Consider the following 13,056-nt stretch of genomic DNA (forward strand, 5'->3'; position numbering starts at 1 on the left):
AGAGATGCTGGAGAGAGCCCAGAGGAGGCCACAAAGATGCTCCAAGGGCTGGAGCAGCTCTGCTGGGAGCACAGGCTGAGGGAGCTGGGGGTGTTCAGCCTGGAGAGGAGAAGACTCTGGGGGGGACCTCAGAGCTGCCTGCCAGGACCTGAAGGGATCCTGCAGGAAGGCTGCAGAGGGACTTCCCCTCAGGCTGTCTGCAGACAGGCCAAGGGGGAATGGTTTGAAGCTGAGGCAGAGCAGGGTTAGAGTGGAGCTGAGGAAGAAGTTGTTCAGCAGGAGGCTGCTGAGACTCTGTCCCAGGCTGCCCAGGGAGGCTGTGGCTGCCTCCTGCCTGGGGGTGCTGAAGGCCAGGCTGGATGAAGCCCTGAGCAGCTGAGTGTAGCTGAGAGGTGTCCCTGGGCATGGTGTGGAGGTTGGAGGAGCTGAGCTCTGAGCTCCCTTCCAGCCTGAGCCATTCTAGGATTCTTGGCATTCCTTTGCCGTGGAACTCTGGGTCTTTTGAAGTGGCATCAGGTCAGCACCAGCAGCATTTATTGAGCCACAGCTCAGAACATGGATTGGTGTGATTCGTATTAGGTGTTATGGCTGAGGCCAAATGCCTGTGGGTCACCTCTAGTCTTCTTTGTTTGGAAGGTAGCTTCTTAATTAGTCCCTAAGTGGAACAGAAGCAGTGGAAGGTGGGCCAGAAGCCGTGGAAGGGCATGTCCCAGAGCCATGGTTGTCAGTGCCCCTCTCTCTGGGTCACAGTGGGGGCTGAGCAGGCTTCAGGTGCTGTCTGTGCAAGATCACTCATGGAAACAGCAGACATCAGGTCTCATTTATTCTGTCTGTTTGGGGGCCTTAGGGGCCTGTATTGCCCCTAGATAATGTTGAGGTGCTTGGATAGCTCCATTCCAGGAGACTGATTTGCTGTTATTAAAGTAGGTACAGCCTGCAGCCTAGCTGAGAGCAGAGCAGCGAGTCCTGAGGCCAAGCAGCACAGCCAGGGAAGGCCAGGAGGCAGAGCATGCTTCACCCTGCAAACCTCCCTCTCTTCCCTTGAAATCTCTTCAGGGCTGACATCTGAGGGGAATGTTATGTAACTTGAGTAGAATGCTGGGTGCTTGCACAGCCTGTGTGGGAGAATCACTGCAGTGGCAGAGCCAGTGGCTCTGAGATGGCTGTGGTTGGAGCTGTTCTGCAGGAATCCTCTCTTGCCTTGGTAAGGCAGCAGTGGTCCTCTCCAGAAAGATCCCCAGCTGCTCCCCAGTGCAAATCACCTGCAGCTCTGGGTCTGCTGACTCCCCTTCACAGTGCTTTCACTGGCTCCTCACAGCAGCATTTCTGTTTTGCAGCACACTGAAGAGAACTCCTGGAGGAGCTGCCCACCGGCCCTGCTGACAGCCAGCTGCCTCCAGGGGCTCTAACAGGAGATGCTTGTTCACTGCCATGCCTCACTCCATCAGTGGTGTTTCTGCAGGGTGCAGCCATCTCAGTCTTCATGCAGGTGAGCCACTCTGGGACAGCAGTGTTCAATGCATGGGATCTATCTGGCCTTTGGCACAGTCCCCCACAGCATTATGGAACCACAGAACTGTCAGGGCTGGAAGGGACCTTAAGGCTCAGCCAGTCCCAACCCCCCTGCCATGGGCAGGGACACCTCACACTGCAGCAGGTGTCATCCTGCTCACCCCCTTGGAGGGATACAGGTTTGCTGGGTGGACTGTTCAGTGGATAAGGAATTGGCTGGGTGGTCACATGCAGAGGGTAGTGCTCAGTGGCTTCGAGTGCAGATGGAGAGCAGTGACAGTGGTGTCCCTCAGGGTCTGTACTGGGACCTGTGCTGGTTCATGTTTTTACCAATGGCACAGACAGTTGGATTGAGTGCACCAGCAGCAGTGTGCAGATGGCAACAAGCTGTGCGGTGTTCTTGATACACCAGAGGGACAGGATGGCATCCAGAGGCACCTGGACAAGCTGCAGAGGTGGTACCCAGGTGAGCCACAAGAGCAAGTGCAGGGTTCTGCACCTGGGCTGGAACAATCCTCACTACCAATACTGACTGGGGGAGGAGGTGACAGAAAGCAGCCCTGAGGAGAAGGACTTGGGGATGCTGGGGGATGAGAAGCTGGACAGGAGCAGGCACAGAAGGCCAAGGGCAGCCTGAGCTACATCCAAAGCAGTATTGCCAGCAGAGCCAGAGAGGTGATGCTGCCACTTTGCTCTGGTCTGGTGAGGCCTCACCTGCAGTGCTGTGTGCAGCTCTGGAGCCCTCAACACAGGATGGACATGAACCTGATGGAGAGGCTCCAGAGGAGGCCATGAGAATGATCAGGGGGCTGGAGCAGCTCTGCTATGAGGCCAGGCTGAGGGAGCTGGGGGTGTTCAGCCTGGAGAAGAGAAGGCTCCAGGGAGACCTAAATAGCAGCCTGCCAGGACCTGAAGGGGGCTGCAAGAAGGCTGCAGAGAGACTGTTTGCAAAGGCCTGCAGGGACAGCACCAGGGACAATGGCTTTAAGCTGGAGAAGAGCAGATTGAGATTGAATGTTAGGAACAGTTTCTGCACCATGAGAATTGTGGAACACTGGAAGAGGTTGCCCAGGGAGGTGGTTGCAGCCCCTTCCCTGGAGATATTCAAGGTGAGGCTGGACAGGGCTCTGGGCAGCCTGCTCTAGTAGAGGATGTCCTGCTGAATGCAGGGAGGTCAGAGTGGATGAGCTTTGGAGGACCCTTCTGGCCTGGACCACTCTATGGTTCCAGTCATTCATCAGAGAGCTCAGGTCATGAGTGCAGTGTTTGAGTCCTTTGAAGCTGGTAGCTGTTCCTCCAGCACTGGCAGCTGTGGCTGCAGGGGGTTTGAAGAGGAGCAGGGCAGATCTAAATTGGCAGAGTTCAGTGCTGTGCCTTCCTCAGTGCTTCAACATACAGGAAGCAGCAAAGTGTCTGCTGATGTGTTGGGACTTTGGGATACAGAATTTTCCTCTGCTCTCTAGATGTGGCCTTGTGATCTACAGCCCAGGGCTGCAGGGCAGCTGCTGGCAGTGTTGCTTGACATCAGCCAGAAGCAATCTGCTATCTCTTGCCCACTTCTTCAGTGGCAGCCTGCTGAAGCCTGGCACTGTGTTTACCTGCAAGTTGTGAGCTCCTCACTTGCACTGGGGAGTTTTTCTTGGCTCTGTGGGAGGAAGCAGACATTTTGTGGCATACACATTCCTGAGAGAGGCCAGGAGACTGCTGGTGGTGTCCACTGAGTCTAGACACAGCCTGAAGGAAGAGTTGAAGCTCCTGAGGTAGTCTGAGGCTACTTGTTTTTCAAGGATGTGTGTGTCAGAGTGTGAGAGCAGGGAGCTGGGTGGAAAGATGCCTTGCAGTTGTCTCTGCTGTTCACTGCTGGCCTGGCTTGCAGTGGATCTGTGCAAGTGCTCTTGTTGAGATGCCTGGCACAGGAGTACAGATGTTCTGCTTCGAGGGACAGCTCAGCTGAGCAGAGCAGATGCTTTGAGCTGGAGCAGAGCCTGAGCTGTGAGGCCCAGCTGGATCTTAGCTGCCTTCTTGGTGGTCAAACATCTTCTCAAAGCCAGGCCTGTTTAGAGGTGCAGCACACAGACACACAGATGTCATGGAACAAGCTCAGTCTGGCTCCAGCCTGGAGTATCACCAGAGTTCAGGGCTGGCCCTTGTAGGCCTGCCAACAAAATGCTTAGCAGTGACCCCCCTGAAGGTCAGAGAGGGGCAAAAGCAGAGTGGCATTGGGCCCTGTACCCCTGGAGGGAAAGGAGATGCTCTGTTTTTCATGTGCTTTGCTTTTTAGCTCAGACACTGAAGTGTTAATGCCCAGCACAGGCCTGAAGCAGCTCTGTGGCCCCAGCCAGTGTTCTGGGACATCCAGAGCAGTGGTGACCAAGTGGCTCTGCAGCACTGGGTTTGGCTGGCACTCCTGCACATCTCCCCTGCAGCCTGAGCTCCTGATGCTGCCCAGCCAACTTCCCATGTAGGTGAGAAGCAAAAGGCATTAAGGAGGCAAGGACTCTACAGCAGCTGAGGGAGAGGGTTTTCTGCTTGCACTGGCTGGGATCCAGGAGAGAAGCTAAAGGGGTTTATGACTTTAGAATGCATCACAAAATCACAGAACTGTCAGAGCTGGAAGGGACCTCAAGGCTCAGCCAGCTCCAACCCCCCTCCCATGGGCAGGGAACCTCACACCACAGCAGGTTGCTCACAGCCACATCCACCCCCAGTCCTATCACTCCCTGACACCCTCAAAAGTCCCTCCCCAGCTTTCTTGTAGCACCCTTCAGATCCTGGAAGGCCACCACAAGGTTCCCTCAGAGCTTTCTCTTCTCCAGACTGCACAACCCCAACTCCCTCAGTCTGTCCTCCTAGCAGAGCAGCTCCAGCCCTCTGCTCATCCTCATGGCCCTTCTCTGGACACCTTCCAGCACCTCCAGACCCTTCCTGTACTAGGGTCTCCATAACTAGCCCCAGAGCTCCAGGTGTGGTCTCAGCAGAGTGGAGCAGAGGGGCAGAATCCCTTCCCTGACCCTGCTGGCCACACTTCTCTTGCTGCAGCCCAGGATACAATTAGCTTTCTGTGTCTGCTCTTTTGCAGCATGTCATGAAGCCTGAGAGAGCAGAGCTGGCTTCTGTCTAGAGGTTGTGTGGGAGCCCTTTTCCTCTCATGGATCTGGTCACTGGCATCAGATGGCATCAGGTGCTGCTGAGACACACCTGGCACCAGGCTTGCTTACCTTGGGAGGCTAAAGGTGCAGATGAAGTACCAGATGAGCTCTGAGGCTCTGCACTACATTGTGATAGGTGTTGGCCTTGCTGCTTAGCTTGAGCACTAACAAAGTTCCTCTGAGGACTTTCAATAAATCCCAAGATGTTACAGAAAGTGTTGGTAAGACCCCAGGAGGGACTGCCAGACAGTGTCCCAGAGGAGAGAACCTTCCTGAGCTTCACACCCCTTCTGCTACAGCCCAGGATTTGATCTAGTAGTCAGGAGGGGTTGGGTGACAGGTTGGACTTGATGATCTCTGAGGTCTTTTCCAACCTTGTTGATTCTATGATTCTATCAGGATGCCTTCTGGGCCACAAGGGCACACTGCAGCATGGCAGCTGGTGACTGAGAGATTATTTCTGCTGCTGCTTGGGGAAAAACCACTCCCATGAGCCCAGCAGTTCCAGGCTGGCTGCATACAAAGCTCTGGGAAGCTTCTCTCTTGGTTTTCCTGCAGGGATGACATGCTTATGGTCAAACCCATTGGGCATTAATACAAAAAGGCCAGCAGAAGGATTTGTCAGGCATGCCAGTTCCAGTTCCAGACAGCTTCAGCTTGCAATGCTGGTGCTCCCCTGCATGCCAAGGCAAGCAGAGAAGCTGGGAAACAGAATCAAGCCCACTTTTCTAAAAGCCTTTTCTTGGTTTGAATTAGCCTCTGAGGTGCTTTAAATAGCAAAGCCTTCATTAGGGCTGTTCTGCCCTGCTCTTCAGCAGCCCAGTTCTGTCTGCTTTAAATAGGCCACATCCCATAAGCTTTTTAGCATGACAAGGCACTACCAGAGCAGGCAGAGGCAAGGCAATAGAATCAGCAGTCCTTGTTCCCTGGACAGCCCAGGGAGGCTGTTATCAACTTTGACAGCATCATGGAGAGTGACTCAGACACACTGGGAGATAATTTCCCATTGTAATCAGCTACCTGACTTCCATCATCAAAGGAGGCAGAGAACCACTGCCTGCTGGCTGGCTGGAAAGAGTGAAACCTGAGGAGTTCTTCCAGATAATTGTACAGAAATGAGGAGATGAAACTTGAACACAGCACAGCTGAACTCAACACAGGAAGGATGTGGAGCTGATGGAGAGGCTCCAGAGGAGGCCATGAGAATGATCAGGGGCCTTGAGCACTGTTGCTACCAGGCCAGGCTGAGGAACCTGGGGGTGTTCAGCCTGCAGAAGAGAAGGCTCTGGGGAGACCTAATAGCAGCCTGCCAGGACCTGAAGGGCTACAGGAAGGCTGCAGAGAGACTGTTTGCAAAGGCCTGCAGGGACAGCACCAGGGCAATGGTTTGAAATGAGAACAGAGCAGATTGAGATTGGACATGAGGAACAGGCTCTGCACCAGGAGGGTGCTGGAACACTGGAACAGGTTGTCCAGGGAGGTGGTTGGGGCCCCATCCCTGGAGATATTCAAGGTGAGGCTGGACAGGGCTCTGGGCAACCTGATCTAGTGGAGGATGTCCCTGCTGAGTGCAGAGGGGCTTGGACTGGATGAGCTTGGGAGATCCCTTCCAAGCCAGAGCATTCTGTGATGCTGTGAAAGGTAAAAGTGTGGTTGCTGGATAGCAAACATTATATGTTGTACCTTTGGCTGAGGTACCACAGGGAGCTTTAAGAGGGAGTTCACAAAATGGGGCAAGGCAAGAAATTCACTGCTCTGGCAGAGAGCAGAGTGCAGGTGAGACAGAGGGCAGTGCCCCTTGAACAAAGGAGCACAGAGGGGTTGCTCCTTGGAGGCTGCTGTAGGTGCCATAGTGCTCCTCCCTGAAAGCTCTGCTCCTTCAGTATTCATCTGTCTCAGGGCACCAACAGCTTGGCATCTGCCAAAGCTCAGCCATGTGGTGAGATCTAAGCATTTAGGGGTGGTGTTCACAGAAGGCAGCACGTGGAGCTTGTCCTCAGCTGGCTTCTGAAGACATGAGTAATAGGTGGTGTGGTTTGAGAACGAGATCTGCTTTGCCCTGGCAGCTGCATTCCAGCTCTGCACTGTTCAGCTCTTTGATTCCCTTCCTGGAAAAGCCTGATCCCTTCATTAAAAAAAAGACAGGAAAGTCCTAGTCTCCTGTTCAGGGATTCAGTAAAGCTGATCTTCAGTGCTGTGACACAGGAGCTGGAGAGAAAGCTTAGTGCTTGTGTCTGTACCCTGAAGTGCAGGTTCCTTAGCCTGGGCTCTAAGTGAGCCAGCTCCAGTGGCCAGGGTGCAGAAATCAAGCTGGGTGCTCTGATTCTGCTCAGCCAAGAGTTAGATGCTGGAGTCAGAGAGACCTGGGCTTGGACAGAGCAGAAGGTACAGTGTGCTTCCCCCTAGGGCTGCACTCTGCCTCCTGAGTGCAAACCAGCATGAGGTCTGCAAGCCCTTCTTCCTGTCAGCTCTCTCTACACAAGATCCACTTTGCTCTGTCCTGAACAAGGTCACCCATGCTCATGGAAAGGTTTGAGAGACTTTAGGACATGTTCAAAAGGTGTGGCACACCACAGCTCCCCGTGGCACACCACAGCTCTGGACTGACTCTGTGACTCTCCAGGCCCTTTGCTTGGAGTTGTTTTCAGTAAGCCTTTAACTTCTGCCCTGCCTTGCAGCGCAAGGTCCGCTGCACGGAGGGGCTGATGGAATGCCCCTCCGTTATTTCTGTGCTGTGCAGCAGGCAGTGGCTTTCAGCAGCATTCCAGAGCATTTGCTGCCATTGCTGGTTTGGTGGTATTTGGGGCTGGCTCAGCACACTCAAATCACAGGAGAAGTGAGCCAGAGGCACCTGTTTGCAAAGTGCTTGTGTGGTGGGCTGCAGAGCACGTGGAACTGATGGCACTCCTTGTACCTTTCAGGCTCAGGAGCTCAGGCACTGGAAGGCTCTGCTGTATTTTTGTGTTCTAACTAGATTTGTCCTGCACCTGGTAAACATCTGCCCTTGCAGAAACCCAGTCTCACTCCTGCCAAAAGAAGCGCCAGGAATACTAATGCAGGTGAAGCGGTTTGCTGTTGGTACGAGCAACAGCATGAACAACCCAGCATTTGAATCCAAAGTGAACAATCAGTAGCTGCCATTGCATGATTTGAGACTCTCTCAACAGTTGAAGGCAGCAAGGGAATGCAAGGAAAAGGCTGCTGAAGAGACAACAGAAAAGGAAGTTGATTTTCTTGCTTTAAGCTGCTACAGTGAGGTGGGAGAGCATCTGTGGAGGTGAGAGAAAACTCAGCTGAGGGACTGGAGAGCCTACACAGCCTGAGGAGATCAGAGAAGCCCTGGTCTCTGCAGGAACACTTTCCAGCTTGAGGAGCTGAGTCTGACCAAAGCAGAACACCTCCTGTTCCCCACAGCTTGTGGGACAACTGGTGAAAAGAGTGGAGAGAGCCTGTGAACAGAGCCAAACTTGCCACCACAGGCTAAACAGCGTGCTGGTGTTGGCTGCTTTAAGCTATCTGTAAGTGGAATGACTAAAGCCATAGTGGGTGGTGGCAAACCATTTGATCTCCTGTGACACAGATTGTAAATAATTTAATAGAAGAGGCAAAGTTTGTGCTTTCCAAAGAAAAGTAGGAGGCCTGCAGCTCCCTTGACCCAGGCAAGGACCAGGATCTGTGTTCATTGTCCAAGCACACTCTTCACTCTCTGGTTGCCCTCTTTTACCTTTCCTTCTCTCTGAAGCTGAATGTAATTCCTGCTGGGGACATCCAGTGCAGTTTTGTTATATGCTTCAATTCCTATCCAAATGTCAGAACACTTCAGAGAAGCAGAGCTCTGTTCTCAGCCACAGAGAGAGCAATGTTTGTGCTCCAAATGCCTGCCCATGTGCCATGCCTGCAGTGCTTCTGCAGAGGCAAGCAATGCAAGGTTCCCTCTGACTGTCTGGTCCTGCAAAGAGACTGCCAGTGAATAACAATTAGTCTTTGTAAGGTAAATAAATCCAGCTCTGCTTCCCTGCATGCCAAGCAGGGGCTCATGGCTTCAGGGTGCTGGGATGCAGCTCAGGGGCCAACAGTTTGCCAGCCTGACATCTCCAGTGCCTGGTGTCAGCAGTCCTGGAGCACTGTGTTCTGTTTCCAGCATAGGGAGGCACAACACGATGGCACCTTGTTTCTGTTTGGCACTGTGATGTTACTCACAAATGCTTTGGCTACCACAAAACAACAACACAAAAACCCAGACAACAGCAAAATACCCAACCAAACACAAGGAAAGAGCAACTACTTCTGCTGCTGCAAGCTGACATTACAAAGGGAGAGGAAGGCTGATCACAGAACCATAGAATTGTCAGGGTTGGAAGGGACCTCAAGGCTCAGCCAGTCCCAACCCCGCTGCCATGGACAGGGACACCTCACACTACAGCAGGTTGCTCACAGCCACATCCAGCCTGGCTGCAAACACCTCCAGGCATGAGGTTTCCACCACCTCCCTGGGCAACCTGTGCCAGGCTCTCACCACCCTCATGGTGAAGAACTTCTTCCTCACATCCAATCTGAATCTGCCCACTTCGAGTTTTGCTCCATCCCCCCCAGTCCTATCACTCCCTGACACCCCAGGACCTTAATTAAGTAAGGATGGCAGAGAGGGCACCCTGAGGAGCCCTGCATTTCTGTGCAGGTTTCTTTGCTCTACTGTTGCATTCCAGCAGGATTCTGTTTCATTTAAGTTTGCTGCTGCCCCATTGCAGCTGTATCTCACTGCAGTGTCTGAGAGGGGAACCAGGACTTCCACTCTCTCGTGGTCAGCTGTGCTTGTTTTCCCTCTTGCAACAACCACACTGAAGCCAGAAAGGCTCAGACTGGCGAGGTGAGCATGAGCTGTCCTGCAAAGCTTGGTTCTAATGCTTCAGTATTAAATAATAGTGCTTAGCACTTATGCAACTTAATGCCCTGTAAGCTTCAAAGGACTTTACAAACCTTAACCAGTTAATCCTCACAGCATGGTAGGTTCTGAAGGCCACACATTGAAAATCCCTCACAATATGAGCTTGCCTGCACACTCAGCCTGTGTCCTCCCAGTGAGGAGTCTTCCATTTGACTGGGCTGTGGCACGTCTGACTTTCAGTGAATTAGTTCTGCTTTCTTCCCCCATTCAAGCTGCAGCAGTTCTACCGTGCAGCACAGCTCAGCGCTCAGCACCATCAGCACGACACTGGGGGTGTTTTAGAGTGTTAAAACTCCTGGAAGCAAATAAGAAGCAGAAGAGCTGAATTTTCTGTAAGGAATCAGGTTTCTAAGTGCCAGGGACTGCAGAGAAGGTGTATGGGGAAGGGTGAGAGAGTCTCTAAAGAGTGCAGCACTCAGGAGGGGAACTGCCAGTTATTTTTAGCCGCTTCTTGTGAAGATGGAAGCTTGGTGACATTGAGTAGCAAGCAAAGTAAACTTGCAGTTCATTTCCCTGAGTGAGCTGAGCCTTCAGAGACCCCCCTCATTTAGGAAATAGTGTCTTTCCTAGCTCAAATCTTGGCATTTTCTTGTTCCAGGGGGGGAAAAGCAAACCATGAAAAAAGTGAATAGTTATTGCTTGAGCCTGCCTAGAAGTCCCCATGAAGTGGGAATGCTGCTTTCAGTGCACTGCAATAATGCTGACTTACTGGCAGTGGCCCAAACACCACTGGCTCCAGTTCCTGGGAGCTCTGCTGCAGAACCTTGCAAACCCACATTCCAGTTTGAAGGTAGCATCACAGCTGCAGGTGAGGCCCACAGTCACTTTCCAGGCATGTAACTTGTTTGCTCCAGATTTCATCTCAGGCGTCTCCACAGAAAACAAGCCTCCTTCTCATAGCTAGTGCAGAGAAGCAGCAATGGCTTTGGCTGGTGAGGCCTTCTTCCAAGAGAAGCAGAGAGGGTTGTTTGGTCCCAGATGGAAGGAAAGATCATTCCAGAACATCTGCTGAGCCAGTGCAGTATCCTTTGGAAAGAAATAAACCAGGACCTCAGGGCAGCTCAATTTGCTGTCATCTACAGCTCTCTCTCTGTAAACCTTGGCATTTGTGAGTGGATCCTTTGTAAGAAGGAAGCTCTATGATATTGTAAGAGTGACCTCAGTTCCTTATTTCCCTTCTGCTTCAAACTTTTCCTTTCTTGTTTTTCACTCTCTTTCTTCCTGTCTCTGTTTTCCTTTTCATTTTTTCCCCTCACCTTGGGAGCAAAATCAGAAATAACTTTGAAGGAATAATTAGCAATCTCTGTGACCCTGGGGAAAACCCTTTACCTGATTCACTGCTGAAGGCTTTTCTAAGGACAGGAGTTTCAGAGGGACCAAGGAAAGAGAAATTTCCACATGAGTGCTGGGATGTGCTGGAGTGTGTCCAGAGGAGGGCCACAAGGATGAGCAGAGGCCTGGAGCTGCTCTGCTAGGAGGACAGACTGAGGGAGTTGCGGTTGTGCAGTCTGGAGAAGAGAAGGCTCCAAGGAGACCTTTCTGTGGCCTTCCAGGATCTGCAGGGGGCTACAAGAAAGCTGGGGAGGGACTTTTGAGAGTGTCAGGGAGTGATAGGACTGGGGGGGATGGAGCAAAACTAGAAGTGGGGAGATTCAGATTGGATGTTAGGAAGAAGTTGTTCCCCATGAGGGTGGTGAGAGACTGGCACAGGTTGCCCAGGGAGGTGGTGGCAGCCTCATCCCTGGAGGTTTTTGCAGCCAGGCTGGATGTGGCTGTGAGCAACCTGCTGTAGTGTGAGGTGTCCCTGCCCATGGCAGGGGGGTTGGGACTGGCTGAGCCTTGAGGTCCCTTCCAACTCTGTTAATTCTGTGATTCTGTGACCCTAGAAGTAAAGCAGTAACTGAATGGGAGCACAGGAGGAGACAGAATTATCCAGGCTCACATGCTCACCACCAGACGACCTCAGATGTTCCAGATGAGGCCTGGTGTTCTGCAGAGACTTCATAATTAAGTACAGGGTTGCATCCATATGCACAAGAGGACTGAATTAAGGTTTCTGGCTTTCCTAATTCTTGGTCACTTAATTTAGTGACCCTAAATCCTTTTTAACATAGAAAAAAAGATACTTTAATGGGATGTTTTAATTGTGCAGGGAGGACTGCAGTTGCTGATGCCGTTGTGGATGCATAGGACTTCAAAGGAAAGAGCACTCTGGTTGCATTCTGCCTGCATTTGTGTACCATGCTGAGACCTGAATACCTGCATTCCCCCCCCCACCCCGAGTGCACTAAGCTACAGGACTGGCTTCTGTTCCACGTGCATCACAGGCAGGAAGTCTGCTGGAGAATCTCTGGGAGCAGCAGATAGTGAGGGCTTTCAAGAGCATCCAAGGGAGAGCAGGCTGTGTGAATGCACCACAGGGTGGTTTTGAGTCTGCAGCAGAGTCTTTGTCTAAAAAGGTGACAGTTTGGGCAGTTGTTTAAAACTGAAGAGTTTCTAAAACAAATCAGTGCTGATGTGAAGAAATACCACGGGCCAGGTGGCACTGGCACTTGAGGAGGGGTTGGGAAATTCAAGCACAAAGCCCTGCAAGTGCTGACTGTGAACTGTTGAGTGCCACCTTTTGCTGAGGTGGACTTGGCACCTGAAGGCAGGGTGAGGCAGGTATGATTGCATCCTGCCAAGAAGATGTCTGAGAGGATCTGGGAATGGCCCTGATTTGACTGCCCCAGTCACTGCAGCTGACACTGCCTTGCACAATTAAAGGAGCAGACTCATGTGGAAGTATGGAATAGTAGGGACATAGCAACACAGTCTTACAGGTCAGTCAAGGCTCTCTGAAGGAGTTAAGAAGGTTCATTATGATCTGGCTGCTGAATGCCTTCATAATGTAGACAAAGAACTTCCTCATTGCTCCATGACTTTGGTATATTTAATGGCATATGAGGTTCCTGTGTCTTCAGTGTAGCCTTTCTCAGCTTGTTCTTATCTTCCCTCCACCGTCACGTGGTTTCCTTCCTTTAGTTGAAGTGTGATTGTCAGAATGAGGAATGCATGCTCCTGAGTCATCCTGGCAGCTTGGGACCCCCCATCAACACACAGCTATGCTCCCACTATTTCCCCACAGCCCTCAGGCACCCACAGGCACCTTCCCAGCTGATCCGAGCCAAGGGCTACGTAAGGGCGGTAGTTTTGTTTTGGGGAGGTAATTTCAACCCATCACACCAAGCCAGTGTTCCATGCCTTCAGTACTGCGTGAGCTGTGCCGAGCTCCCTGCCAGGCTTGTGTTGTTTCCTTGCCGACTTCTGTGTCTGTAATCTCCTTATGCATCATTTATAAGGTCTCGGGACAGGAGTGCCTCTGTGGCTTGCGTTCACAGCATTGGTGGCACGGGGGTGCTGCTGCACGGCCGGGGTGCTGCGTGCTTGTCTAGGAAGCATTCATAAACG

This window comes from Dryobates pubescens, chromosome 1 (assembly GCF_014839835.1).
Source record: "Dryobates pubescens isolate bDryPub1 chromosome 1, bDryPub1.pri, whole genome shotgun sequence".
NCBI lineage: Eukaryota > Metazoa > Chordata > Aves > Piciformes > Picidae > Dryobates > Dryobates pubescens.